We start from the raw sequence: 5916 nt of genomic DNA on the forward strand, positions 1-5916 counted from the left end.
CTTCTGTAGCCTCATACCCAAGAAGACTCAATGCTGTAATCGTTGCCAAAGGTGCTTCAACAAAGTACTGAGTAAAGGGTCTGAACAGTTATTTCAAAAATGTCTAAAAAACGTTGTTTTTGCATTGCATTAATGGGTATTGTGTGTCGATTGCTGTGGGAAAACTATTTAATATGTTTTAGAATAAGACTAACAAAAAAATAAAATGTGGAAAAAGTCAAAGGGGTCTGAATACTTTCTGAAGGGACTGTATACAAAAGTATGTGGACACCTCTTCAAACTAGTGGATTCGGCTATTACAGCCACACCTGTTGCTGACAAGTATGTAAAATGGAGCACACAGCCATGCAATTTCCATAGACAAACATTGGCAGTAGAATGGCCTTAGTGAAGAGCTCGGTGACTTTCAATGTAGCACCGTCATAGGATGCCACCTTTCCAACAAGTTAGTCAAATCTCTGCCCTGCTAGAGCTGCCCCAGTCAACTGTAAGTGCTGTTATTGTGAAGTGTAAGCGTCAAGGAGCAACAACGGCTCAGCCGCATAGTGGGAGACCACACAAGTTCACAGAACTGGACCGCCGAGTGCTGAGCGCGTAGCGCGTAAAAATCATCTGTCCTCAGTTGCTACACTCACTACTGAGTTCCATACTGCCTCTGGAAGCATCTTTAGCACAAGATCTGTTCGTTGGGAGCTTCATGAAATGGGTTTCCATGGCAGAGCAGCCACACACATAACTAAGACAACCATGCACAATGCTAAGCGTTGACTGGAGTAGTGTAAATCTCACTCCCATTGGACTCTGGAGCAGTGGAAACGCCTTCTCTGGAGTGATGAATCACACTCTACCATCTGCCAGTCCAACGGACGCATTTGGGTTTGGCGGAGAACTATACCTGGGAAATCTTCACGCTACAGCATACAATGACATTCTGAACGATTCTGTGCTTTCAACTTTGTGACAACAGTTTGAGGAAGGCTCTTTTCTGTTTCAGCATGACAATGCCCCCGTGGACAAAGCGAGTTACATACAGAAATGGATTGTTGAGATCGGTGTGGAAGAACTTGACTGGCCTGCACAGAGCCCTGACCTCAACACCATCAAACACATTTGGGACAATTGGAATACCGACTGCGAGCCAGGCCTAAACACCCAACATCAGTGCCCAACCTCACTAATGTTCTTTGGGCTTGAATGGAATCAAGTCGCAGTAATCTTCCTACATCTAGTGGAAAGCCTTCCCAGAAGAGTGGAGGCTGTTATTGCACCAAAGTGGGGACCAACTCCATATTAATGCCCATGATTTTGGAATGAGGTCTTCCACGAGCAGGTGTCCACATCATTTTGGCCATGTAGTGTATCTGTCTTGATCCTGTGTGTAACATGCTGAACAGACTGCTCGCATGTGTGTCCACCATCGCGCGCATGTTGATTTTGTCCACCCACCACAGATAGGATCTGGACACGCAGGTTGAAATATCAAAACTAACTCTGAACCAACTATATTAATTTGGGGAAGGGTTGAAAAGCAAACATTTATGCCAATTTGGCTAGCTAACTTGCTATTGCTAGCTAATTTGTCCTGGGATATAAAAGTTGAGTTATTTTACCTGAAATGCACAAGGTCCTCTTCTCCGACAATTAATCCATACATAAAACGGTCCTTGAATCGCTGGCAATCAACTTTAAGGTGCATTAACTCCACCATCTGGAGTGTGGACCTCAGTTCATCTTTTAATCACCCACCTGGGAATATGCTCCTAAAAACCAATGAGGAGATGGGAGAGTCGGGATTTGCAGCGTGTCAAGACTCACAAAAAGAACAAAGTTCTATTTTAGCGCCTGGCTATGTAGTCGCGAGCGAGCAGTGTGGGTGAATGATTGAATAGCATTTAAAATCATTTAAAAAAGTAAAGTCCTCTCATTGACAACTGCTTTTATTTTCAGCAAACTTAACTTCCGGTGAAACTGGAGGGCACGCAATTAAAAATGATGGATATCAAACATTTACAGTTGAAATCGGAAGTTTACATACATCTTAGCAAAATACATTTAAACTGTTTTTCACAATTCCTGACATTTAATCCGAAACAAAATTCCCTGTCTTAGGTCAGTTGGGATCACCACTTTATTTTAAGAATGTTAAATGTCAGAATAATGTAGAGAGAATGATTTATTTCAGCTTTTATTTCTTTCATCACATTCCCAGTGGGTCAGACGTTTACATACACTCAATTAGTATTTGGTAGCACTGCCTTTAAATTGTTTAATTTGGGTCAAACGTTTCGGGTAGCCTTCCACAAGCTTCCCACAATAAGTTGGGTGAATTTTGGCCCATTCTTCCTGACAGAGTTGGTGTAACTGAGTCAGGTTTGTAGGCCTCCTTGCTCGCCAACACTTTTTCAGTTCTGTCCACAAATTTTCTATAGGATTGAGGTCAGGGCTTTGTAATGACCACTCCAATACCTTGACTTTGTTGTCTTTAAGCCATTTTGCCACAATTAAGTATGCTTGGGGTCATTGTTGATTTGGAAGACCTATTTGTGACCAAGCTTTAACTTCCTGACTGATGTCTTGAGATGTTGCTTGAATTTATTCACATAATTTTCCTTGCCTCATGATGCCATCTATTTTGTGAAGTGCACCGGTCCCTCCTTCAGCAAAGCACCCCCACAAAATGATGCTGCCACTCCCATGCTACACGGTTGGGATGGTGTTCTTTGGCTTGCAAGCCTCCCCTTTTTCCTCCAAACATAACGATGGTAATTATGGCCAAACAGTTTTATTTTTGTTTCATCAGACCAGAGTACATTTCTCCAAATAGTACGATCTTTGTCCCCATGTGCAGTTGCAAACCTTAGTCTGGCTTTTTTATGGTGGTTTTGGAGAAGTGGCTTCTTCCTTGCTGAGCGGCCTTTCAGTTTATTTCGATATAGGACTTGTTTTCCTGTGGATATAGATACTTTTGTACCTGTTTCCTCCAGCATTTTCACAAGGTCCTGTGCTGTTGTTCTGGGATTGATTTGCACTTTTCACACCAAAGTACGTTAATCTCTAGGAGACAGGAGGCATCTCCTTCCTGAGAGGTATGACGGCTGTGTGGTCCCAAGGTGTTTATACTTGCGTACTATTGTTTGTACAGATGAACGTGGTAACTTCAGGCGCTTGAAATTGCTCCGAAGGATGTTCCAGACTTGTGGAGGTCTACATTTTTTCTGAGGTCTTGGCTGATTTCTTTGAAATTTCCCATGATGTTAAGCAAAGAGGCACTGAGTTTGAAGGTAGGCCTTGAAATACAACCACAGGTACAACTCCAATTGACTCAAATGATGTCAATTAGCATATCAGAAGCTTCTAAAGCCATGACCTCATTTTCTGGAATTTTCCAAGCTGCTTAAAGGCACAGTCAACTTAGTGTATGTAAACTTCTGACCAACTGGAGTTGTGATACATTGAATTACTGTCACGTTCGTAGACCAGCGTGGTATGTTTCCATCCTTTATTTTGGAAATGAAAACTTCAAAGAACAAAACGAACAAACGATACGTGAAGCTAATAATAATGCTCACTAGCAACTATATCTAGACAAGATCCCACAAAGCACAATGGGAAAATGGCGACCTAAATATGATCCCCAATCGAGGACAACGATAAACAGCTGCCTCTGATTGGGAACCATATCAGGCCACCATAGAAATACAATTCTCCTAGATAACCCACCCTAAATCACACCCGACCCAACCAACATAGAGAATAAACAGCTCTCTATGGTCAGGGCATGACAGTACCCCCACCCCCAAAGTACGGACTCCGACCGCAAACCTGACTCAATAGGGAGGGTCCAGGTGGGAATCTACCATCGAGGCGGCTCTGGTTCGGGGAGCGTCGCCTGATGCTCCGGACCATGGATCATCGCCGGAGGAACCCGGACCATGGCTTGTCGCTGGAGGAACCGGAGCCCGGACCATGGCTTGTCGCTGGAGGAACCGGACCATGGCTTGTCGCTGGAGGAACCGGACCATGGCTTGTCGCTGGAGGAACCGGACCATGGCTTGTCGCTGGAGGAACCGGACCATGGATCATCGCCGGAGGAACCGGACCATGGATCATCGCGGAGGAACCGGACCATGGTTTGTCGCTGGAGGAACCGGACCGTCGATCGTCGCTGGATGAACCGGACCATCGTCCGGAGACTCCGGTTCGTGGTTCATCGACTGTCGGGGACACCAGACTGGGAACCCTGCAGTAGGCTCTGGACTGAGAATCCTCCGCTGGAGGCTCTGGACCTCAGACAGTCGCTGGAGGCTCTGGACCGTGGACCATCTCAGGAGGTTCCGGACCGTGGACCGTCTCAGGAGGTTCCGGACCGTGGACCGTCTCAGGACGTTCCGAACCGTGGACCGTCTCAGGAGGTTCCAGACCGTGGACCGTCTGAGGAGGTTCCGGACTGTGGACCGTCTCAGGAGGTTCCAGACCGTGGACCGTCTGAGGAGGTTCCGGACTGTGGACCGTCTGAGGAGGTTCCAGACCGTGGGTCTCAGGTTCCAGACCGTGAAACTTCGCCGGAAGCTCTGGACTGGGAACTGTCGCCGGAAGCTCTGGACTGGAACCTGTCTCCAGAAGCTCTGAACTAGGAACTGTTGCCAGAAGCTCTGGACTAGGAACTGTCGCCGGAAGCTCTGGACTGGGAACATTCGCATGAAGCTCTGGACTGTGGAGGCACACTGGAGGCCTGCTGCGTGGGACCGTTACAGGTGGCACCGCACTGATAACACGCACCTCAGGGCGAGTGCGGGGAGGAGGCACAGTACGTACTGGACTGTGAAGGCACACTGGAGACACGTAGGATATACTGGACAGAGGAGGCGTACTGGAGACCAGGAACGCTGTGCCGGCACAACCCGTCCTGGCTGGATGCTCACTTTCGCAAATGCAAGGAGCTGGCACAGAACCCACCGGGCTGTGAATGCGCACTGGAGACACATTGCGTATCGCCACAAAACATGGTTCCTGACTGGTCCCACGCTCCTCACGACGACTGTCTTACTCCAGACACCAAAACATTCACTCTACCTCATCACTCCCCTCAACTATCTCACAATACTCCTCAATCAGTCTATCCCAATATTCCTCTTCCCTCATAGATTCGCCCCTTGGCTTCGCCGACTAACCCGTGTGCTGCCTCTCGGGCTTCCGTCGTGGTCGTGGACTTCGGAGTCGCCGTTGATCCTCCTGCGTCTGCTTCCATGGAAGGCTTTCATCTCCTGCCATTGTTTCTTCCTAAGTCCAGAATGTCTTCTCCTCCTGGCCATGCTGCTTGGTCCGTTTGTGGTGGGATCTTCTGTCACGTTCGTCATAAGGAGTAGACCAAGAGAATAAACAGCTCTCTATGGTTAGGGCATGACAATTATAAGTGAAATAATCTGTCTGTAAAGAATTGTTGGAAAAATTACTTGTGTCATGCACAAAGTAGATTTCCTAACCAACTTACCAGAACTATAGTTTGTTAACAAGAAATTTGTGGAGTGGTTGAAAAATTAGTTTTAATGACTCCAACTCAAGTGTATGTAAACTTCTGACTTCAACTCTAGGTACATACAAGTGTCTTATATCGGTTGAAAGCTTATATTCTTGTTAATCTAACCGCACTGTTCAATTTACAGTAGCCATTATAGCGAAAGCATGCCATGCGATTGTTTGAGAATGGCGCCCCACATCAAAATATTTTTCCACCCGCACAGGCTTCATAAATTCACAAATAGCGATTAAATATTCACTTACTTTTTGAAAAATTTCCTCTGATTTGTCATCCAAAGGGTCCCAGCTTTAAGATGTAGTGTCGTTTTATTCGATAAAAATCTTCTTTATATCCCAAAAAGTCAGTTTAGTTGATCGATTTGAGTAATCAAATTTTTC

This window comes from Oncorhynchus masou, unplaced genomic scaffold, assembly GCF_036934945.1.
Source record: "Oncorhynchus masou masou isolate Uvic2021 unplaced genomic scaffold, UVic_Omas_1.1 unplaced_scaffold_2423, whole genome shotgun sequence".
NCBI classification, from domain to species: Eukaryota; Metazoa; Chordata; class Actinopteri; order Salmoniformes; family Salmonidae; genus Oncorhynchus; species Oncorhynchus masou.